General features: G+C 32.6%; 2 long non-coding RNA genes across 2 annotated transcripts; one reads left to right on the top strand and one right to left on the bottom strand.

Annotated features, from left to right (window-relative positions):
- Window positions 1–386: 386 nt before the first annotated feature.
- Window positions 387–1,109, bottom strand: LOC141711240 (uncharacterized). Its single transcript, XR_012571273.1, has 3 exons — window positions 948–1,109; window positions 744–815; window positions 387–638 (listed from the first exon to the last, which is right to left on the bottom strand). It is a non-coding gene; the product is annotated as an uncharacterized LOC141711240 (long non-coding RNA).
- Window positions 1,110–6,286: 5,177 nt separating this feature from the next.
- On the top strand, window positions 6,287–8,311 carry LOC141710905 (uncharacterized). The gene is made up of 3 exons (XR_012571129.1): window positions 6,287–6,474; window positions 7,538–7,692; window positions 7,853–8,311. It is a non-coding gene; the product is annotated as an uncharacterized LOC141710905 (long non-coding RNA).
- Window positions 8,312–26,904: the final 18,593 nt, after the last annotated feature.

The following is a 26,904-nucleotide window of genomic DNA, read 5'->3' as shown; positions in this document are numbered from 1 at the left end:
TCCTCATAATATTTTTTTAACATAATTTGAATGAACTTAATAATTTTATTAGTTAATTACAATAAAAAGTATTCATATAAACTAAATTTATTATTTATATACTATGATATCTTTTAATATGATTTTTTTCAATAAAATTTAAAATGAATAAACTTGTACTAAATTTATTATTTATATACTACCCAATTTCTGTAACTATAAAATGTACATTTTTTTATAAAGTCAATTGATATATTAAAATAGAGCACAGCAAGTCCTGATAGTTCAAACCTGACGAAGAAGACATTAATATAATTGTTAAACATAGCATGCATTCTTACATACTCTTGGACCAAATACACTAAAAAAGAACCCACTGAATATTTACTTTACTATTAAAATCTTACATTACTTAACTTGGACATAATTTAGAAAATTGAAGTTCACTAAGCAATAGGCTATAAATTAGCAAAAATCAACGACACTAACACTGAAATATGATTCCTCTAGCATTAGTTTCCTCCATCATTACCAATTGTAACAGAACTTCTTTGCATGATACATGATACAAGGTGAGGTGCAATATCAATGCAATTTAATAGTATTAACTGCAGCAGTCCTAGTACTTTCCTCCTTTTTAGTTGGAGAAATAATAACAGCTGCAAGAGCAAAATCACTTCTTCAAAATCTGAAAAATAAGTCAAATATAGAACTTTAAGATCAAAGTTGCATTCAGTTATCATATCCGAAGACAAATTGCATACCTTGATTTAAGATAATATTTTTTTACCATATTTATGGATTTGGTGATCGAATGTTTCATGAGGTGCGACTCCCTGTTGTCAGTCCATAATTTGAAGCAAAGTCCATTAAAAATATAATAAAATAAAGAGAAGATACTCAAGTAAATGAAAACTTCTCAGATAATTATATCTTTCTTTTAAGTTTATATGAGAAACAGGACATACAGTTTGGTGCGAGTGGGATGTCTTGCTGCTAGAACATGGTGATTCTGAAGTGTAAGCCTGATGTGCACATGCACGAGCCCGGATTCTGGCCATCGCTTGCATCAGCTGGAGCATATGTGTACTCTGCTTTCTCACAATGTGGCCTCTTACCCGCGCTTGGAGTTTCACCGATGCTTTTATTGCCTTCCATGCCCTTCTTGCCTAGAGTACAACCGCGGACAAACTCATAATCAGCATAAAGGACTCAGCACTAACCAACACAAGAACACCAACCATATAAAAAGTAAAAATTATTGAATTAATTATGTTATTTTTTAGGCATTGGTAGATTATAGGAAACATTGCAAGAGGGATTAAGTTTGTTGTACATCATGTTCAAACATCAAAAAGCTTGCATACAATCACATAAATAGATTAAGCTATATGTTTTTCATCACGGCTAGTGGATGTATGAGATTATTACATATCTTTTTATCAAGAAGTGCAAATTACTGCAAAAGTAAGATACGGTTTCAAGACTAAACTGCTAAGGCATCAACAAAATGTTAAGGCAAAAATAGAAGTGAATTGATAAAATAACAGAAGGCATGCACATAAATTATTATGCAGCCAGTCACCAAGTCCGTATGATACAATCTTATTAATTTAACAATCCATATTTACATTATTTACATGCACTTGCATTATGTACTTCGAGTGGAATATCTGGATACTTTGTTTATTAGCCATGAAACTAATTTATTAACAATTGTTATCGTAAAACAGTTCAAGTACAATAGTAGAAATTTCCTAGCTGATGGTATTGAATTTTTAATAAAAAGAGTTGAAAGTATCTTACCTGATGAAAACTCTTCCAAGAGCTCTGTAGCATGGCCTCAAAGGAAGTGAAGCATCAGGAGCAGTGGTTTCTTTCACATTAAAAAATTTGATGTTAGACAGAATCATCTTATATTAATATATAACATTGGTACAGACCATTAGTGTACAAATTGTATGTTAAAACAAAATAATATGGGGATTATAAAGCTAACAGATACACTGATTCACGACATTATAACCACTCTTGCATGATTAATCGACACGTCATCCCAAGCTGCACAAATAAAAAATAAACATATAAAATCAATACGTTCAGAAGTATAACTTTGAATTTTCTGTAAGACTAAAATTATAGAGCAAGTTATTTTGAAATCAAAATATATTATAAGATTGAAAATTATAGATCACGTGATGATATAATGTCCGGTTAAATTTTGTTGAGAAGCTTACAGGATTGTGGTAAAAACCTGTAATAAAAATTCTAAATGTACCAAAGCATTTAACCTACAATAAATTTCAACAAAATTAAAAGCCTCAAATTCATTTCATCAAACCTGATTTGAGCATTTAGTCAAACACGTAACATGTGAAATCTCAAGACTCAAATAAAAAGCCTCAAAATAAAAGATTCAAGAAATCTAGTAAACATATAATAAAAACAAACTCATTTTATCCAAGGATCATACAAAAGATAGTAAACAGTAATCTTACAATTAAAATGTCACAAATAACTCTAGTCTTGACATGAAACCTCTTTTGATATCCTTTCTCGTTTATTCTGTAGAGCGAAACATACAAAGAAAGTCAAATATTTTTTTTAAAACATAACAAACAAATAATGGATTTGCAGATAAATATGTACAAACATGTATTAATAAATTGCAGGAAGAGGAAGAAATATAAAAACAAAAACAAAAAAATAAATAAAGAAGAGTTAGATGTTTGAAATTTGAAATCAAACAATTGGCGTACAAACAGTTAGTCTACAAACCCGTATGTAAAATTAAAATTTAGTAATTATTGGAGTTGTTAATCACACACATTCATCAATCTGCAAAACTCAATCCAGAAATTTAAAAAGGCATATAATTGGTATAATAAAAACACATATCTCTGTTCAAACAATTTTGTAAACACTGTTGCACAATTTATCAACATATCAATCTCTTGTGCAAACCAAAACAAATCTAACTAAAGAATATCTATATAAACATTGAAAATCAATACATTTAGCCAATAATTAGATCACAGAAAAGAAAGATCATGGAGACGAAGAAAAAGAAAACCTTAAACTATAATAATCAGCAAATTTGTTCTATGCATTTTATCAAACATGCAATGACATTTATATTAATTATAGAGCAATTTTACAAATATCTCATATGCATCTAAAGAAAGTTACCTCAAAATTAATAGGAATTACAACATTAACACAAGTCTCTTATATGCATCAATTTAAAGACATAGATGCAGTTATTAACCTTCGATTTTGCTGAGAACTTTCACATCTTCTACAAGATACACGTTTTTGGCTACAAATCTGAAAAATTCACCATTTTAAAACTTGTTAGTTCAAATTTAAAATCATATACAACAAAACTAAGTTATACCAAAGTAACAACAATAAATTAAAATAAAAGAGAATGAATAAATCAAGAAGTAACAAAAAAATCAAAGAAAATTGGGTACATAAAAATGGGAGAGAGAAAACTTAATTTAAGATAGCACTCCTTATATAGGAAAAAAGGGTCTCAAGTTGCCTCAGCTACCGAGAAGTGCAACTTTGTAACATTGTTCTTTAGAAAACTACGAATACAAATCAACTTTACTAACCGTGTAAAGAGAGAATACAAATCAACTTTACTAACCGTGTAAAGAGAGAATACAAATTTCACCTTTTTAACCATGCTTCTTTTTTCCTTTATCGTGATGCTTGATATGGTATCTCCATTGTGATAGCATAATTAGAAAAAAACTGTAAATCAAGATATAATTTCAAAATTATAAGTACCAACAACGGATGTGAACAAAAACATGAGGACAAACATATATTAGCATAAAATTTAGACAAAAAACATACAATTTGTATAATAAAAAAACATACCTCCGTTCATGATTTAAAATAATTAAATTCACAAAACTTATTGCACAAAATATACATCTACTTTAAAACACATAAAAACACTTAAAAAAAATACAAAGAGTTGAAATTCTCTAAGAATTTTAATCAAACAGTTGGTCTACGAACCTTTTGTAAGATTAAAAGTGAGTATTCTTGTGATTTGTTTTTATCTCGCATTCATCATCCTGTAAAACATGAAAATCAAACGAAACCCGATGAGAATTTGCATGTAACCTGCAAAAAAGAGAGAGAGGTGAATGAGATTCTGATATTTGAAAGTTGTAGTGAAGAAAACTAATTGATTATACGTGTGTTTGAATTTATGTATGTGTATATATCAATCTAATCTAATTCAAATGAATGCATAAATCAAGTAAGATATAAATTAGTGATAGTTTTTATAAATAAGTAATTTGAGATTCAAATTTCAAAAATATTACAAATAAAGGTGTATTGGGTAACAAATAATGAGTGATATGAGAAAATCATGGTAATATCTTAATTTGAATTTGAATTTCAAAAAATATCCTTATGAGATAATTATGCATGATTTGATTTTTTTAAATTATTTTCCATAGATAGATGGATTTTGAAATTCAAAAATAGGTAAATAGTAATTAAGATGGGTCAATTGAAGCTAATTGGATAGTCCATGTATATAGCAAAATATATAGGATTTGGGTCATTGGTAAATTTATTTACCCATTGGTAAAATAATGAGTAGTCATTAAGATATATAGATATTGCCTCCAGTTGTAAAAAGTGCAAGAAAGAACAATTAATTTTTTATATACGTGTTCTGGCAAAAAAAAAATAATTATATATGTGTACATTTTTTTTGCGCTAAATGCAGTAAAAATTTACTTCCGTGCATTAACTTCAAATTACTCTTAAGAACCTGTTAAATGAATAGCCTCGTCAATCTAATATGTGAATATAATATGCACAGAATTCAACTTGCTGTTTTTATTACTCTACTAGTACTAGTATTTTTTAAGATTTTAAATTTAGCTCACAAATTATTCAATATACATTTTTTTCATTTAAACATAATTTTTATTTATTTATTCAATATCATTTTCTTATATTTTAAAATTATACTAAAATATCTATTTATTTTTTCAATATCCTTTTTATTCCGGATATGATTAAATATATTTCGGACGAATATCGAAATTTTCTACCAATTTAATATATCCAACACTACTTATTATGTACTCCATTCGTCCCATACGAAATATACACTGGGAACGAGGATAATGCTCATTTATAACATATTTGCATTAATTATTTTAATTTATTTTTCTTCTAAATAAAATTTTGATATTTGAAGTTTAATACACAAAAAGAAAATTTTAAAATGAGTTATGAAAATATATTTTTTATTCATCTTAAAATACGTGTCGAACATTGAAAAAACTGTATACAATTGAACATGACGCAGTGATTATTTGATATTCAAGATTTTATTAAGATTGTTAAAATTTTGCTTTTATAAAAAAAATGTTTTTTTTCAACTAATAATTTATAAAAAAATATTTTGAATTAATTTAAAAACTACCAAAATAGATATCAAAATTTTATAATAATAAAATTTTAATTTGACAACTCTTACTATCTAAGCATAATAATTACAAACGGATCGGAACAAGTTTAGAAAACAAAAAAAAATTAATCAGATAAACAGTGTACATATTTATTTATCTCAGATTTGCACTCAAAGAAGCAAATATATAACATTAAAAATGCACGGTTATTTTTGTTGCACAAAAGGCTATTATAGTAATTACCTATTAGTGCGTGAAGCAATTATTTACAACATTTAGCAATTATGTTATTTGTATTAGCTACATTTTACGAGTAACCAGTTTAAAACCTATACCATATACCAAATTTAATTTGATTTGATTTGTATATTTTAATATCATATCATTTATTTGATTTAATAATATGTTTTAATTGAAAATAAAACTTTCCCTGATATATTTGAATAATAAGATGTTTTAGTAGTCAAAAATAGAAAAAGTAATATATTTTAATTAAAAAAAATGTGAATCGGTGTTTTAATTGAAAAAGTTAATAATTAATTATTAGTAATAATAATATTACAAAACAAATGCTCAAAAACCAAACTCAAAATTTTCAATATTTCATCCATCTATTATATAATAGTATTGATAGATATATTTATAAATTTTTGTTCAAAATCCCAATATTTGAAATGAAAAGTCGAAACTAATCTAAATTAATTATTTTTGAAATTATAATTGCATCTTAACCACTTATTTAAAAATATCATCAATAACATTAAATATTACCGATTTATCAAATAGCTATCTTAGGGCCCAATTGTTTACAACTGAAGAGAGCTGAATGGGCTTTAACTGAGCGATTCTTATTTATTCATACTGTTTGGGCTCCTCCTCATTAGCTGAGCGAATCTTCTATGTCCCTGAATCATTCATATCTAAAATTCTATATGAAACCATTCATATATATATATATATGTATCCAATTATAGTTAGATATTTTATTCCGACAAAGCAACCGCCTCAAAAGGAAGAACACCTCTGCACACCAAAAAAGGTAAAATCAATACTTAGTTATACAAAGTTACTCGATTTTCTAGTTCTTATCATCTGCTTGATTATTAGTTTGGGTTATTTATCATTATTTAATTATTTGGGTATCTTTCTTATTGAACTAGATTCAATTGAGTGTCTTATTTGTCGAGTTTGTTTGCTCAGAATTTATGTTTTAAATAGTATGGCTTGCTTCTGTTCTTTAGTGTTCTAAATAAGATGAAAAATTGTATCTTGCTTATGTTGCTGGTGAATTGTTTTTGCTAAATTGATTTTTATTCGAGGTTGGACGTCCATGGACAAAAAAACGAAAGGGGATTGGTCTCCTGATATCGAGTATTTGAGTTTATTAAAGTATTACCATCAGATTGACTGAGTATAAATCTGTACGGGTGAAAAATATTTAAATTATGAACTATGGCTTGTAGCTAAGTGAAGATAAGCAGAGTGTCAAGTCAGCACAACAGAGGTCAGAATTCTGAATATAAAAGCAATTAAGACCACAAATATGAAGTTGTCTATATCCAAATTATGCACACTTCTCTTCTTTGCAATGGCGCCTAGTGCAGAATGTTGATCAAATAAATATGAATAAATTGCAACAACTAATTGTGGTTAATGCACATAACTGTATTGCTATATATTGTTACCTGTAGTTTTATGCAGGGCACTGGTTTGAGTTGGTTGTATCTTATTTTTAATATTAGGAATAAGTATTAGTTCAGTCTATCTGTTCAATGATCAATATTAGGTGCAATCAAGTGGTATCAAATGTGCAATCAAATTGTTATATTTATAACAATTGAAAATCAAATTTGAATGCTTGGCGATAGAAAACTTTAACTGCTCCCTGATTGAACAATCTAACACTATATTATCTTGGCTAATGTTGGTCTTAGACATATATAAAAAATTAGTATTAATTGTTAGGAGTTCGGTACACATTCTCCACCTTTTAAAAAATGTTCTATGTAGTAAGTCTGTGATCTGTGATTTTTTATTAATATGACAGATAAATATAATGTATCAAGGTAGTAATAAAACATACATATATTCTTATATTACAGGGACAATTGGTGCATCAGATGGAACCCTAGGAATATGTGATTTCAATATGATATTCATATTTGTTTGGGCCGGATGGGAAGGGGTTGCACATGATTCAAGAATATTAACAGAAGTTATAGCTGATACTGATTCCAGTTTTCCCCCACCACCCCAAGTATGTATCTTTTTATATGCTTTACAATCTATTTTTTTAATAAGTATTTGGTATTAATAAAATCAAAATATATTATTATATTAATTGCTGATAAATATTATCTTTGTGATGCTGTATATGCAAACACTCATGGTTTTCTAACTCCATATAAAAATACAAGATATTGGCAAGCTGATTTTCCGGGGACGGCGTGCTTTGACCAAGGAGGAAAAATTTAATCATGCTAATGCAGAATTGAGAAATGTTATAGAGCGTGCATATGGTGTTTTTAAAGCACAATTTCCTATATTAAAGCAAATGTCTCCTTACACATTTTCGACGCAAAGAGATATCATCATTGCATGTTTTGCAGTCCATAATTTTATAAGGTTGCAAAAATTAGAAGATGAATTATTTGATCAATGTGACAACAATGTCTCGAGTGACAGTGATGAAGAAGAAAATAAAGAAATTGTAGAAGAGGTAGAAGCTGAATCACAAGGAACATCATAAGGAACACAATTCATGAGTAGATTACGTGATCAAATTGCTTTGAAACTTTCACCGAGCTCATAAACTTTGTACTCCACTTCTGTTTTATTATGACATGATAACTACTTGTTATAATTTTATATTTTTGTCCGTTAAAATTTGTTCAAATTAGATGTAATGTTTTTTGAACGAAATGACATCCAGATAAGAAATTTTTTTTACCAAACAATATTATTCATTCAGGATTCAGATTTTTGATTCCTTCAGATTATTCAGAAATATTATTCATTCAGAAATAAGATATTCAGATTTGCCAAATGACCCCTTAGTATTTCTTATTAGTTAACACCTTCGTCCTTCCCTTTTCTCTGCTGGAAGTGGCTTATTCATTGTCCGGAGGTCCTCCTTCTTACTTTAATCATGCTTTTTTGTGATAATCCTTGAAAAATATTTGCTGTCAGTATTCAATTTTTTGAGTCGTTTGTTGTATCTCCTAGTGAAAAATTCTTATCTCTTTATATATTCTGAGTTTTTTTTTCTTTCAAAATGAGTCATGCGGTATATTCGAATATGAAATGTTCGCATACACCCTATAACTCATTTTGAAAATAAGAGTATCACAATTAACTTTCATATAAATGTTATTTATGGCGTAATATTCAAGATTATTTAGTTGTATCAACTAAAATTTGGGGAACATATGCCTCTAAATTATTAGTATAATCTTTGATGAACAATGTTGCAGGCTACGTGAGCCCGTGGGTTTATCAGTGCGCAACTGAATGGTAGCGGCTGCAGGTTCCCTACGATAAAAAAAAATTAAATTGGGGAACCTATGCCCCTAAATTATTAAAATAATCGTTGATGAACAAAGTTGAGATAATATGTTCTACTTACGAAAACTTAAAATTATAAAAATGTAGAAATATAATCAATTATAATAACCAACTATAATAAAGTGCAATAAAGTATAATTATTTTATATTATTTTAGCTAAATTCGTGAGCACAATTTTAAGCTAAAAGACCCCGTTAATGACAACCCCTCTATATTATTCTCTTTTAATTTATCTAATTAAATTTATCTTATTATTGAGAGTTTAGTACCACATTTGTAGGTTTTTCCTACCCATATACTTAGGATTTTGACTTTTTCCTGTTGAGTGTTTTGTCTTTAGTTCAGTTTTCGGGATCTTAGATCTGCAGAATGTATTGGTTCATTGATTTGGAGTGTATGTGATTATAGTTATGGTTAATTGTTTGGGTACGTCTTAACAAGTCGATGCGTCATTTTCTTATTCAACAAATTCTATTAGATTTTAAAAAGTATTTAATTTTAGAAATAATTTCTATTTTAAAGTGTATTTAGTTTTTAAAAATATTTAGTTCTCAGTGGGCAACTTTTGGGTTTTCGGTCCTTACATTTAGGGTCACACGATGAAAAATAAACCAACATTTTTTTTGTTGAACAGGTGCTTCCATTGTCAAGTACAATCAAAAAATAAAAGTAGAATGGTTATATTATTATTGTATTTCAAAAATTTATTAATGAAATTATTTCATTCTGACAAAAAATAGAAAATATTAAATTACATTGCGTTCATATACAGACGAGAGGTTAAAATGCATCTTGATTTGTTAATCTTTATTAAAACAAAATGACAATGTTATAAACATAAAGTAATAAACTAGTAATAGTATGCTAAAATAAGTAAACAATTACCCGCAAGGGTTGCTCAGTTGGTTAAAGAGTGGATAACTATCCTCTTGATCACACGTTCGAATCCCACGAGAGGGGAATTTATGATTATGCCTTCTGAGCCAGAGCATGTCGCTTAAATACGGTTTATCTTGGTTCACGTATAAAAAATAAATAAATAAAAATAGATGGTAGACGTGCAATAGAAAGAAGCAATAGGAATATATTTTATACTATTCAATCAAAAATTCAATGTACGTTACAATGAATGGGTATGTGGTTATTTATAGTGTAAAGATACTACATCATTAAAATGTGAACATAAGACTAGTTTGCATGCTCTCATTTATTGCTGCATGTATTGAAAATAACACTAAATGTATAGAGCACACCAATTCAAGTTTTAACATATTGACAATCACTAGTATTATAACAGCCCCCCTATTGTCAATGTGATCTATTACAAATATTGACTACCTTGTTAAAACCTTGCAAGGAAAAACCCAGTGGGATAAAAACCTCTACGAAAGAAAAAGAGTACAACCTCCACCTGAATAAAATGTCTCACAATTTGATAACTTGTTGTAGCAATGATTTCAGTCTTCACACTCCAATTTATTTCACAACTTTTTAAAACTTAAGGTAGGTAGTGACTTTTTAAGCAAATTATTTAGATTATCACATGCGCATACTTGTTGTACATCAATGTCACCATTCTCCTGTAATTCATGTGTGTAAAAGAATTTTGGCAAGACGTGCTTGGTTCAGTCCCCTTTAATATATCGTTCCTTTAATTGTCTAATACAAGATGTATTATCTTCAACTAAAATTGGAAGTTACCACCTACAGAATTCCTTAGCCATTGGAAGTCTCTTGTTGCAGCTTCCTTAACCATTAATAGTTGCATGCTTAGCATTTGATGGGCAGATCTTGATAGCAGTTGATGTTATTCCCTCATTTAGCAGTCGATGGCTCATTTCACTTAATCCGAATTATATGGCTTCAAATTTGTACACTTAACCACCCTATTCTAGATTATCCATTGAGTCAACATGACTTCTGAATGAATAACTATATTGCTATCTGTTTATAGGAGTCTCATATAAATTGTTACATAAATTCTTTCACACGATGGGTTACTCCTTCAATGACTATCCTTTAGGATGGTTTTGTCATAGAAGGTTACATATTGCCTTAACATAATTATGTAATATAACTTGTTTAACATCAAGGTTTAGGCTTGATTTCTAATGATTTCCCACAGTCTATGACTGATAGAATAACATCTATAAGTTAAAGCATTGATGATAACAAAACACATTCTTACACATTGACATTGAAAGCGCATAATTGTGTTATGTTAACCTACATATAAGTGTGGTGTACAAGAACATTATTTTGAGGAAAAGATCTTACTCTGAAAGTAGCTCCTTTATCCTGAGCATGTGAGAGAATGATTTCTTCCAGATTCTTTTTCTATTTGATATTTTAATTTGTCCTTTTAGAAAATATCTCTTCATCCTTCACCCAGACAGTTTAGTCTCTTTAGAAAAATATTGAATTTTCATTGATTTTCTGAAGTATTAGACTTATGACAGTTTCCAGCTTTTGTTGAGTCTGAGCATGTCTTTATGTCTAGGATATTATCCATATTTCATGAATTAAAGCAGAAGTTACAAGTTGCTAATTCATTTCCTTGAGGTCAAACATTGACTTTGTAGATAATGTTGAGATGGAATGCAACCTTCTAACTTCCTGGATCTTGTTTGGATGAAGTTTGTTTAGGAGAATGCTCAGCTATGTTGACTGAATATATGATTGAGTCATTTTCCTCAGCCCTCTTCTCTGAATTAGAAGACTTGATTTCTTGAGGATTGATTTGTCTAGATTTTTCTTATTTTTGATGGCCTTCAAGTGATTTATGAAAAGAAGATTGTTACAAATTTTTCATAGGATTGATAGACTCTTCATTGGACAGAATTGAATCCTCGTTCCTGTGGTGGCTATAATTGCAAAAACTGAATCTATTTTCTTCCTTGCAAATGTATTTGTTCTCTTTTCCTTAGACTTCTTGACTGCTTCTCGCCTTTCAATTTTACCTCTAGCCTTTTAGCTAGCTTCAATAATTGATTTGGGACTGAATTGTCACCAAACTCAATTACAAGACTTCAACCTAATCCAGTTCATGTTAGGAGGAAATCTACACACGTATTCGAGCTTCAATTCTACCAATACGGAGTGCCCACACACACACACAATAATTTATTTGACGTGTAAAACCCACAGTCCCAACTTGTATTATTAATCAAAATAATTATCAATAATACATCAACAAATAACACCTCAATGGTGTCCCAAACTGATACTTGAGCCAACCAATGCTCAAGCATCTCTTACACGATACCTAAGATGACTACATCTTTTAAGCATACATCAAAACAATAACATGACTATGTTTATATAGCCATCTTAAACTTAGCCGACAAGACATACCTAATCTGATTACAATAATAATTGTCTACCCATACAATTATTACCCATTCCCATTATGATAATAATTGTCAACACATACAATTATTACTCAATCCCATTATGATAATAATTGTCAACAAATACAATTATTGTAACACCCCCAAATCCGGGGTCGGGGATCCGGTTTGTCACGAGTTCCATTTCCCTTAATAACACCCAATTTTAATAATTAATCAACTACTCTGTACTGTGACCCCACAATAAACACACACACCACAAGTTATAGTCTCAGAGATGAACATCCAAAATTAATCACAAGTCATTTTATTCCACAATTATCTGCCAATACACCTTAAAAGGTTTTCTGGATAAATTTACATTTTCTTTGCCATTATTACAATTCATATTATACATGAGTTTGGTACATCAAAAGTTGAAAGCCTAGCCTATTGGTAGTTCCTACCTCAGCTACAGCGGCATCAACGCTTCCCGAATACTGCAGAATGTTTTCTAACCGCTTGTGAATTAGGAGCTTGGTCCTGTTCATCTTGTCTATCTGATGTTATGTGATGAAAGAAGAAGGCAAGGGTGAGCAACAAGCCCACCAAAATAATATATAATATGATTAACAATATATGAGCCTTCTCATAGTACTCATGAAAGTCTTGGTCAAAAGAAATGAACCAAGTTTGATATCTTAATGCGATGAAGTCGCAAAATATTCAGTATATATACATATATACTTTTCAAAATCTTGGAAGTCCTCCTCCATGCATAATATACACAAAGTTCCAGTTTATAACTGTATATAAAAAAAAATATCATTGCAAGGTGATCTCATATATCTAACCTTGTCTCAACGTTTTTCTGAAAGTCTCTGTCATTCATAAGACAACCATTAACTAGATATAAGTTTAAATCAGTGAAGTTACAAGATACTCCAATATACTTATATCTTTTCCAGATACTACTTGAACTACCACCGTTCAAGTTATAATTAGTTTCAAAAGTTCATCACATAGATGAGACTACAAGACCAGATTTGAATAGATTAAATCTTTTAAAATATCATCAAAATACAATGAAGTTACGAGATACTTCGTTTGATGCAAACATCATTTTGAAAACTTGACCCTGCCAACACTCAACAATCGCCCAACTGTAGCCTTTCTATCGAAGTGCTCTGGGCAGTGTTGCAGAAATATCCAATTGGATGATGAACTCATTATGGGAGTTTGCCGCGCCAGGAAGACCACTTACGATGATCAGTCGTAGTAGTGCAACCCCACCATTTTCTACATGTAGAGGAGAACCTGTCGGATTTACTTGTCAACTGAACACTGAACTCCTAAGGAATGGACCGCCTTAGCGGAACTTCCAGGCCATTTGGGCCAATATAATAAGGCTGGGCCGGTGCTACTCGACCACTTAGAACATCTTTTTATCTTAAGTCCTAATTGCCCTGAACAACTTCGACCATTACTGGTTCGATCCATACCTTCTCGTGGTTTAACACGTGCCCCACTTGGCATCATTATAATTACGTCATATTTACTTTATCAACATTTCTATTTTTGAGAATTTTGAATATTACCTTTCTCCTTGTAAAACCTCTAAGGTTATCCTTGAATTGTTCCTCCTGTATTCCCTAGATATAGGGCATATCAAGATACCATTTATTAATACCAGAATCATTGTTTTATATACTTCTGAAAAAAATTTCTCCACTGATTCTTAAAGATTGTTATTACCTTAATCCTTTCCAATTCATACTGTCAAAACTCATACTATCCCTATTAAGGGTGAAATGCCAACCTTTATGCATTCCCCTAGGATTCATTTTAAGTTACCGATGTTCTATCCTTAATTCCACCTTTAAAAAGGTACATGCATCCTTCCATGGATAAATCAAGTCATATATCCCTGATAAGGGTGTCTTATTCAATCATTCCCACCTCGATAGTATATGCCTAATTTTCACAATAACATCTGTATTCAAAATGAGGTCAATCAATATGGCCTCCAAAAGATAACAATGGTTATCCGCTTTTCTTGCCTAATTTGGTAATGATAACAAGGATGTTCTGGAAGATATTGGTCGTGTTCAACGTGAACTTCTTCTTAATAATTCCTTATTTACTTTTGTTGTTTATCTCAACAGTCATCTCAATGTTGGGATATCTTTCATACCTGGCGTCTCCCTTTCTGGGTATAAAGCCACCGGTCTTACACTTCACATTCTTGAGGGTCACTTCCTTCATCCAATTTTCCTAATTTCTTACTTTCTTGTCTCCTCAGTCTATCCGTGTCTCAATATTTATCCTTCGAACTATCTCAAGGTTTTCTCAAATCCTCCCAACTTACAGGGGATAAAATATATGTATCTCTTATTCCTTCAACCATCAATTTAACTCATGGTGAATCAACCTCATCCTGACGATTACATACTTTTCCATTTCTATTGCTACGAGTCTTTAGGGTTTCCTCATACCCAACTTCCTTATCATTCCTCAAACTTTATTGCCTTTATATTTCTTTCCACTTCAGTTTCTTTTTTTTTATTTTCCTTTCTCTTATCATTATTTCATGAACCAACCCAACATAAGCATCGATTTCAAACATCCCGTCATTCTGGATTCGTGTCCTCAGAACGAATCTTGACAACTTTTACAACTTAGATTCATAATTCATCATACTCGTCGGCCTTTGTTCTGGCTCTAAAGCTTTTACACTATCTCCATAACCTTGGGAAGTACTTTCCTGAAAATAATTGACTGAACTTAAATCAATTTATTATAATCTCTTGCTCCGTGCCTTCCTTGGTCTTTCACCAGCGGGTGGTCTCTCTCTTAGGAGGGTAAGTGACAAAAACAGTTTTTTGTGGTTGGTCAATCATTTAGAATCTCAAATGATTCCTATATTTCCTTTAGCCAGGCTCTTGCCTCGACTGGGTCAACTTGTTCCTTGGAACACTGAGAGCTTAGTGATTTAAAGGTCCTGAAAGAATTTCCCACTATATTGTTTCCCTCAAGGTGGTGGTTGGGAATAAAGTATAAGTTCTGTTTAGACAGGTCCATGAATTTCCGTATAGGAGTACCGTCTCGGGTCTCCTTATCTCGCTCGACTTTTGTTTTCTTAGTCTAAATATTTCTTCCTACTCCCCATAATTGGGGTCATCTTTTAATTTAAAATCCTCATTTTTCACTTTATTATATTCTGGGTTCCTTATATCTTAATTGCGACCTCCCTGATTATCACATTCAAGGTTTGACCCTAATCTTATTCCTTGTGGGGGCATATTACTTGGAAAAATTTTGAGAATCTCTGGATATTTGTCTTACTTACTTTGCTTAAGTCTTTCCCTCGTTTAGTCCTTGCACGATTGCAAATTATGAATTCTTAAGTTCGATAAACTTCATGACACTCTCTTAAGTGTTAATAGTGCAATTAACAATGTGATCTTATCACATACAAACTGATCTGAACTGAAATTAACGGATATATACATAACCATTTGTTCGAGGGTACAACAACTGAACATATTAAAGAGAATTACATCATTTGATCTGATCGCTTATAACCCAAAAGTACTACCATAGATAATCATTTAGTCATTAAAACTAATCATCCATAACTTAGGCTAATCCTCCAAAAGCGGTGCTGCATGAAATTCTTGTCAGATTGTTCAGACTCTGCACACTATTATGGATCAAGAAATGCGGGCACGCACGACATCCCTAACCTGCTGCATTAAAGCGGTGATGAGGTCTAGGATAGTTGCAAGTAGAGCTGGATCAATCTGACCCTCAAGATGGCCTCTAGCTGTAACACGGGTGGTAGCCTCAATCCTTTCCATGATATGAGCTAATCCTGCCGGAAGTACCCCACCCTCAATCCTCGGTGCAGTAAGTCGATCCAACAGATCACTCCTAACATTACGGGCCTCAGACAGGCCACCCAAAGTGATATGATAATTGGCGATAAGAGAAGCCTGAGTGGTAGCATCTAGCAGTCCATGGGGTGCAGGTGGCGCAGACCCAGGAGATCCAAATGGATAACCAAGCACGGTATCAGGTGACAATGGTGCAAGAGATAAAGGTGGCATTTCCTCAGTAGGTGCTGGGCTCTGTACCGGGGATGGAACAGGAATTGGTGGAACCTCATGGATGTCTACAGGAACCTCTGTAAGAGGGTCTGATACTGGTATAATTGGTGTCGTGGAAGGCCCCACTCCTTCTGCCCTCATTAACCTTTGTGCCCTTGGTAACTCTTCATCCTCTAGTGCCACCCTCGCGACCATTCTTGCTCTGGTAGTCGCCCTGACTACGGTCATCAATTCCTCAGCGGTCCTATCTTCATTCTCATCAGGATCCTCCATGAGATCCTCCTTAGCCATAATCCTTTCCGGAATAACATCCTCAACCGCAACATTCTCAATATGAATCTCATCCGGTCCCTCATTAGGGTACTCCATCGGATTCACAATTTGATCTCCAGCTTGTAATAAAACATCATCATGCTGATGCTCCTGAACCTCAGGGTTCGGTGCCCCGCTGTCCTATACGAGAACGAACTATGTTACTATCACGATATTTATAAGGGTTCCCGTAAGGGTTTTAACTGTCAGTACTACGTTAGGTAGCCCGATTATGAACTTGGCAAGAGTTCTTATTATCTTAGTGAACTTATTATCTTTATGTCACATCATCTCTGAGGTTTATAACGCTTAGCTCTGATACCACTTCTGTAATACCCCCAAATCCGGGGTCGGGGATCCGGGTTGTCACGAGTTCCATTTCCCATAATAACACCCAATCTTAATAATTAATCAACTACTCTGTACTGTGACCCCACAATAAACACACACACCACAAGTTATAGTCTCAGAGATGAACATCCAAAATTAATCACATGTCATTTTATTCCACAATTATCTGCCAATACACCTTAAAAGGTTTTCTGGATAAATTTACATTTTCTTTGCCATTATTACAATTCATATTATACATGAGTCTGGTACATCGAAAGTTGAAAGCCTAGCCTATTGGTAGTTCCTACCTCAGCTACAGCGGCATCAACGCTTCCCGAATACTACAGAACGTTTTCTAACCGCTTGCGAATCGGGAGCTTGGTCCTGTTCATCTTGTCTATCTGATGTTGTGTGATGAAAGAAGAAGGCAAGGGTGAGTCCACCAAAATAATATATAATATGATTAACAATATATGAGCCTTCCCATAGTACTCATGAAAGTCTTGGTCAAAAGAAATGAACCAAGTTTGATATCTTAATGCGATGAAGTCGCAAAATATTCAGTATATCCATGCATAATATACACAAAGTTCCAGTTTATAACTGTATATAAAAACAATATCGTTGCAAGGTGATCTCATATATCTAACCTTGTCTCAACGTTTTTCTGAAAGTCTCTGTCATTCATAAGACAACCATTAACTAGATATAAGTTTAAATCGGTGAAGTTACAAGATACTCCAATATACTTATATCTTTTCCAGATACTACTTGAACTACCACCGTTCAAGTTATAATTAGTTTCAAAAGTTGATCACATAGATGAGACTACAAGACCAGATTTGAATAGATTAAATCTTTTAAAATATCATCAAAATACAATGAAGTTACGAGATACTTCATTTGATGCAAACATCATTTTGAAAACTTGACCCTGCCAACACTCAACAATCGCCCAACCGTAGCCTTTCTATCGAAGTGCTATGGGTAGTGTTGCAGAAATATCCAATTGGATGATGAACTCATTACGGGAGTTTGTCGCAGCCAGGAAGACCACTTACGATGATCAGTCGTAGTAGTGCAACCCCACCATTTTCTACATGTAGAGGAGAACCTGTCGGATTTACTTGTCAACCGAACACTGAACTCCTAAGGAATGGACAGCCTTAGCAGAACTTCCAGGCCATTTGGGCCAATATAATAAGGCTGGGCCGGCGCTACTCGACCACTTACGCCACTCCTAGTTCAGATGAAATCCATGACTCTGAAACGTAAAGCTCGTCCCCACTTTCACCAAGTAGAAACTTGTTGATACGGCTCCACCAAGAAGTCGTATCTAGTTGGAAAGGAAAACTCACCGATATTTCCCAGGCGATGCCTGTTAATGGATTAACTTGTTCTAAGAATTTTACTTCCCGAGTATTGGGTAAGTAATCAAAAACTCTTTTATCAAGACAACAACCTTGTTGCGAATATAAAATACACCACAGAGCCAGATCCCTCCGGTTTTGAGCGAGTATTTAAATCCCCTTTTTAAAAGGAAGATCTTAAATATAAAAATGAGTTTTGGGATCCGCTCTAACTTTTGAAAATCATTTTAAAGACTTGAAAACACTTTAAAGAGTGTTTGGAATAATGCCGATTTAATAAAGTAAATCAGTCTCAATATAAAGAAATATCTGAATATTATTATTTAAATAATATTCCCATAAAGAATAATTGAGGTAGAACTTGGAAAACTTATACTTGAAATGAATAGTAAATAATCAAAGATATACTTATACGAAAGTGATATCTTTATTTGAATATCAAAAGTAAGTTTGATTATCGAACATTATTCTTTAATAAAATAAAGAATATTAATAAATAATAAGCGGAGTCATAATACCTCGAATGAATATTGTAAATAATATTCATTAAATAAAATAAAGGAGTCATACATGCTCAAATGAATATCCAAGTAATATTCAATAAATAATATAAAGGAGTCATAAGTTCTCGAATGAATATTCAAGATAATATTCATTAATAAAATAAAGTTATCGAATAAACCTTATTCGATTAATAGTTTTGAAAACTATAACCATATATATATATAATAAATATATATATATATATAAAATCTACTCGGGATCCTCGACTCCCGATTTTAGAAAATGTTTTCACCTTTGGGTCCCTATACTAAGGGTATATGCAAATTACCGCTATTCTCTAGCATAGGTATTATCAACTGAACCAACAGATATATATGGCAAGAATATGAAACATGCATGCATATGTACCATATCACATGCTAAATATATCGCAAGAATTTGCTAATATAACCATCATGCATTTATTACAAGATAATGCATATACATATATACATCACAACAACAGTATAACGGGTAGAAAACTTGCCTGAGCGACTGGGGGTGATAAAAGGCTCGGGACGAGTCTGGTAACCTATAAACAACAAGTAAGTTGGAATTAAACCAAAGTCACTTGTAAATCTATACTTTAACTAACTTAGACTCTAACGCTTGTTTTGCGCTTACTGATTCTCTTAAGTCACTCGAGTACCCTCGGCTCCACCATTTTTAATAATTTAACCATTATGAGTTTTAAGGCGATTCCTTCGCGAGTGTCTTACCAACTGCCTAACACTCTTACAATAATTGTTTCATACACTAATTAACCCTTTTTGGTCTTTAACCTATGTTTCAAAGTAAGGCGAGGGGAAAAGTTTCGTTCGCGAAATGCCGTTACTTAAAACGGCCGTTTCTCCTAAACCGTACATCGGAATCAAACGAACTACATATCAAAACGAAGCTCGTAACATGAACTATCTAAAAATGGCAATGGTCATAATCTAGCAGGGAGTTCTCGGGTGCAAATGTTATGAACAAAAGCAGTCTAATGTAAATCGGACATTACGACGGCTATGTTTACGCGATTTCCCAAATTTAAACCAATTCAAAACAACCACAATTCAACCCCAATTCACAATCCAATAAAAACTCCATCCATATTACTTTACAACAGCCCCAAATCAACTCATTATAATTAATTTACTTAATCCTAAAACTTGAATTTAAACTATACTACATTCTTTAATCAAATCATAAGATTTCAACATTCCAATCTCCACCATTCCAACCCAAACTCTTAAACAAACAAGTTTCAAGCTACTCTTTACTCTAACAACCAAAATCAACCTAATATACAAATTAAAGCTAGGGTTTGGAGATGATATACCTTCCTTGAAGTGGTGTGAGTAGCTAGGAAGCCTTAGGAAGCCTTGAGGAGTCTTAGGAAAGCTTGGATCTTAAAGGAAAAGCAAGAAAAATCAAGTTAAAAACCTTGAAATCACTATTCATTGTCTTTTTCATTGATTTACTGGAGAAGATAGAGAATGAATGGGATGCTTAAACTCATAATATAGCCATATCTATGCATAAGGAACACTAGGGAATTATCTTACCAATTTAGGAGGCTTGGATCTTGGATTTTGAAAATTCTTTCCTTTGAAATTGTAAAAAGCCGAGAGCAAGCTTTTGTTGAAGAGAAATAGATTTCTTTTCTTTTGATGAAATGATTTGTTTGGCTTGGTGGATGTAATTTTGTTTTTGTTTTGGTTAATTACCTTTTTAGCCTTAACTTTGTGTGGTTCTACTTCAACCACATCTCCTTCCTTCCCATGTCATGCTTATGTCATGCTATGATGTCATCTTCCCCTCTTTGTCCTCTTCTCATTGGTTGGGTGACATCATCCTCTCTAATCCCTTTGATTAACTTCCTAATTGCTTGCCTAATGACCGCTGATCTGTTATACGGTTCGCTTAACTTTCATTTCGTTTATCATTTGAGGGATCATACCTGGGATCTTATTACTTGGGTTTACTTAACCTTTCTCAATACATTATATTCCTTTTATGATCCTCTATTATAATCCTTTAATTTAAATCCTTTTTATCCTGTTACCTTATACTCAATTCTTTCCGTATCTAGTGGATTTCCGGGAAAAATCAAAGTGTTCGGAATTGGATTCTGACGATCTTTACATACACTTATATGTCATATAGAGTACTAATAAAATCTCAGAATATCCATAACAGAATCCCTACATAGTGGGGCATGAAAAGTTTTCTCATTCAGCAAAAACACTATTCATAAGGGTTTCAAAAATTTCCAAAAATTGGGGTTATTACAATTATTACCGAAGGCAATTGTGTCTTGTATCACCAAGCCCATATCACATATTGGGTTTAACCCCAACAATCCTCCCCTTCAACCCAATACTCCAGATCAGGTTTAATGGTAACCATCAAAACATCAACGTCCGTTCACCGATGCCTCCCCTCGAACAAGAATCCATTCATCTCGTTCTTACAAATTTCACCAACACTAAGGCGCGTATAGTGACCTCCAATAACTGCAAACTACCATTCTTCATCCTAACGGCATATCCATCCACAAAATCACGTGCATCAACTACGAGTGCCTCCTTTCAGCATTGAGTCACCCGATCCTTGCTTTCACAATCCTTCGGCCTCTTTTGAAGAACATCACGAGTATCATCCAAAAATTTTCACCTGGTTGATCAACCATCAAACCATCGAAACTATTGCAATGATCCTGTCCATCTTCCACCTCGAGTCCGAACGAATTGATCCACGGTGCAAGTCTACCACCATATCGCACGTAACTTTATCAGCAAATCCATCAATGTACTCCACCATACCAATTGCACCTCGAACGTTCCTCCAACCCAATTCATCACGAATCTCAAACTTGGCTCTGATACCACTTGTTAGGAGGAAACCCACATACATATTCGAGATTCAGTTCTACCAATACGGAGTGAACACACACACACACAATAATATATTTGACGTATAAAACCCACGTCCCAACTTGTATTATTAATCAAAACAATCATCAATAATACATCAACAAATAACACCTCAATGGTGTCCCAAGCTGATACTTACGCCAACCAATGCTCAAGCATCTCTTACACGATACCTAAGACGACTACATCTTTTAAGCATACATCAAAATAATAACATGACTATGTATATATATAGCCATCACAAACTTAGCCGACAAGACAAACCTAATCTGATTACAATAATAATTGTCTACCCATACAATTATTATCCATTCCCATTATGATAATAATTGTCAACATATACAATTATTACTCAATCCCATTATAATAATAATTGTCAACAAATACAATTATTACCCAATCCAATTGTGTCTTGTATCACCAAGCCCATATGAAATATTGGGTTTAACCCCAACAGTTCATAACCTCCAAGTTTTGAAAAAAAAGATTTTCTTTTGAGCCACTACTCCCCCCTTTGTTGATGCACTGTTATCCTTCTAGTGAACTCTAATCCTTGATGTCCCTTACCCCCTTTTATCTGAAAGAGGACTTTCAGAGGAAGATATTTACAGAGTTCTTTTTAACTCCCCTTCATCCAGAGACTTCTTTCTCCCCTAGGTTGGAAAAATCTACAGAATTATTTTTCTTTTTGCTTACTGTTCCTTCTTAGCTAAAGCTTGTTCCTCCTTGGCTAGAGCTATAAACTTTTGTAGTCTTCTCCCCTTTTTGTTAGCATCAAGGGTTTAACACACACTGCATCAAGATCTTATGATTCACTCGAGGATATGAGAAAATGAACTTTCTCCAATAGAGTATGAAGTTTTGTGCAGATAGAGTGTGACATATAGGCATGTACTTTGCAGTAGTCTGCTGATGTAACACTTAAGGATATTAATTTTGCATCCAGATGTACCTGTATTCTCTCATTTTTCTATTTTCTTGTATTAGGGGCTCCCCCTGGCTCACACACTTCACACCCTTACCATCACCTTCCAAGATGGAACACCCAAACTTACTTGCAGAGCTGAAAGAATTACTTTGCCTCTCATTCACACTGCTCTCCTCTTGCCTGCTATAAAAGCAGCTTCTCAATTTTGGCCCTCGGACCTAGAAGTATTAGAATGATTTTTTTTAGTAATCTGCATAAAGTTTGCAGAATTTACTATTATCAATTTTTATAGGATAGTTATTGATGCAACACTTTTATCTTCTCAATGGCGATGCCAGTAGGCTAGACATTGGAGAACTACCACTTATCATTGACTGAACAATAGCCATTGAGGAAGAGAAGAAGATAGCAGTTGAAAGTTTCATATTAGTTACGATCTGTGAAAATTGATTCAAACTTTAAGAGCACAGTTTAACTGTTATGGATGAAATAAGAGACTGATGTTCCAACTTATCATCCATAGGATGATGAACATCAGTTTTAAGATATGGCTTCTTCATGACCTCAAGAATTGTAATATTGTGAAAGAATTGGTATTTAACCATCAGTCATGAGAAGACCGGATGAGTTGTTTGGGTGTATGTTAGGATCTATTTTCAGATTTGATTTGAATTAATTTGAGATGTGACTCTTCATAGATAGAGATCACATCAATATGAATTTAAGAAGGGCTTTGTCTCAAGAATTTAGATGCCTCATGTTCTAAAGTGGACAGTTGTACTCGCAAGAGAAATAATATAGAATCAAGGCATTCATGTGATTATGTGGGTGTGTTCTTCATTTTCATGAAGCTCCAGTAAACTACAAGGGATTTTAATGTATCTTTCATTTAGATAACATTCTCAAACCCCGGTTCCCTTTGGAAGGGACCACCACAAATGTAGGTATCCTATGTTGGGAACTATCTATGTCAGGAATCAGGAGTTATCAAGGCATCAGGATCTGAGAGAGTAATCAGGATATGATCAACTGTTAGGATATGATTATCCGTTAAAAGCTTCATTATCATCCGTTGACAATCTATTTAGTTATCCATTGATATCTATATATGAATATCCGTCGAAGTTATAACATATATCTGTTGATCAGGTTATCCGTTGAAAATGACTTGGATGGTAAGTTAGAACTGCGAGATAAATCAGAAGGTGCTGATTTATAGGATCGTAGTTGATATGTATAGAAAGTGATAGAATTATACTATAACATATCTTATGATTGACAGTGACTGATTGTAGCTGTGTAGTATATAAACACAGAATAGGTTAACACAATGTAAAAAAAGTGCTTAATTCGAGTATTCGCATAACTTAAAAGCTCTTAAGAATATTGTTCTTGAGAGATTTTTGTAACAGTTTATTAAAGATCAATATAAAGTGTTATTTGATTCATATATTCTTACTTTACTTTCATAATACATTGATTTGTTTAGTAATTATATCCACCCCCCTTAACAATTACATTACTGAGCAATATTTTATCTTAATAAATCAAGGTAGTTGTACTTATTGTCTCAACACTTAAGTGAAGTATATCTTAAACAATAGTTTTTAGGGTTGTTGTAACGCCCTCAAATCGGGGGTCTAGATTTGGGAGTTACCGACCGATAAACAATAATAAAATATGCACAGCGGAATAAAATAATAAATATGACCCCTTGCATGCAGCTGGATCGATCATAGGTTATAGTATGAAAGAGGCACTAGTACAAACCAAATGTTATTACTGTTAGTGTAGGTTCCCTAAAGGCAATACATTATTCTCTTAAATCTTTATGTCAGTTGATCATTCAATAAATGTATTTATTATGACCTTAATTACTGTGATATTTTGTTAGCATACTAAATGTCCTTAGAATCATGATACAAATTGTATAGTTAAGTACATGACTTGAACTTGAGATTATATAATATATCATATTCTTAAAGGTCCCTAGTCGAGTATTATTATACAGGACAATAATAATACATAGATAGACTAGTATGTTGTTTGACAAGATAACCACATCTCATTGGTTATAAGTATGGGGATACTAAAGTCAATACATAGGTACATGTGAGAGTACATGGTACTGGACAGACCCATAGTGAGATTCTTCATGTTTAATAAAGTCATAAGAAAGACTCACCGTGATAATGGTGTAACGATCCTTTGACTTGAAATCATTATATTTCTATACGAGGATTAATATACTTTGACTACATTAAAAGTTACTTTTGATCGGGTGATGATAAAAGTTGACATCGGGTATATCATGAGTCGTATGAGAAATATGAATGATAGATAAAGGATTTAACCCTCCTATAATTATGAGAGATATTATTGGCCTCTTGATTGAGTGAGATTATAAAAGCATGGCCATGCTCAAATAATGATTTGGCTTGATAATCTACTCATGGATCAAGTAAACCCGGATTAAATGTTGAAGAGGATGACTAAATACATGCCTCGAGTTTAATCTATAATATGTATGGTTAAAGGGATTATATTACATGAAAAACATTAATCACGAAAGGTTTTATCTAATCACGATTTAATTATTGTTTAATTGGGTAACAATGATGTATTACTAGATACCGCTCATTGTTTATAATTTTATTAGAGAATAAAATTATTGCCAATTAAATAATAGCCTATAGGGTCGCACAAATAGAGCACTTAATGGAATAGTTAATTTAAATTATGGATTTAAATTAATTGATGATTATTTGAATTTTATTATAATTAAGTAAGACTTAATTGAGATAATATAAATTCGAATTAAAAGGAATGTTTTTGCCCATAATAATTAAGTATGACTTAGTTATTAATTAAATAATAGAAATTCGTTTTTATTATTTAATCCAATACCTACTAGGGTTGGGCTTTGCTGTTATGGGCCTTTTTAATCAGCCATTATAAATACATAATGATAGGTTAAAGAGGCTTGTACGTTTTTGAGAAAACCCTAGCAGCAAAGAGAGGCAGAGGTAATTCAGATCGTCAAGAAGGAGGCTAGTAAATCCATTCCGTAGTCAAGTTCGTGAGACGTTCTTGAAGGTGCTCGTGTGGATACCATAGAGGTGTTTCTCCGAGAGGTAGACACAAAGCGTGATAGCTAGGATCTCCGTTGATTTCGTGAAAGTTAAGCTCTTGAAAGGTATGATTCGTTATCTCCATAATTTGCCCATAATTATACATGGATCCTGTTTTTGGGTTTCAAAATTTTTTGTTTTATTTACGTTTATCCGCTGCGTTTTATGCCTTCGGAACCCAACAATGGTATCAGAACTACGTCTATAAGGGGCTGATTTGGTTACGTGTTTACTGTATTTTTACAAGTATGCATGTGTGATGAGTCTGCCATGATAACAGTTCTGTTATATGAGTCTGCCATGATAACAGTTATGTTATATGAATGATATGATGAATCTGTTAATGATCTATATGATGATACTAGTATGTTTAAGATCTACCATAACTCATATGTATGCGATCTCTTAAAATATGTATACTGATACATGTTTTTGGTAACTGGGATATGGATCGTGTGTATACTGATACATGCTTCTGGAATAGTATTCTCATACATGTTTTGCTAGTATTCTGATACTAAGGTCGATCCGCGTGCTTAGGGTTTCGTTTTTAATTTGTGCTTATTACATATGCTTTACTTATTTATTATTCTTGATTGGATCATGATAAGTGATAAATAATATGTCATCTTTATATGATCTATCATGTTCTTTAATGGTTACTTGAGCATGGTGCATAGTTATGGCCTTAAGACCTTAGTTATAATGGTTTATTCTTTTGGTTTGTAATAAATACGACTTGCATGTCGTTTTCTATTTGTAGTTATTTTATCTCGAATGTAACTCGAGTTCTTTTGTAAGTTCATTAGTATAATTCTTAATGTAACATCCAAGAAGGACAAGGGAAAGAGGAGGCATCCTATGGAGGCCAAAGAGACAACGGAAGCAATAGAGAAGACATATGTAATAGTTATTTTTACACCATAGA

This window comes from Apium graveolens, chromosome 3, assembly GCF_009905375.1.
Source record: "Apium graveolens cultivar Ventura chromosome 3, ASM990537v1, whole genome shotgun sequence".
NCBI lineage: Eukaryota > Viridiplantae > Streptophyta > Magnoliopsida > Apiales > Apiaceae > Apium > Apium graveolens.
Note: the sequence above shows the minus strand (reverse complement) of the source record. Positions and strands in the feature narration are given on the sequence as shown.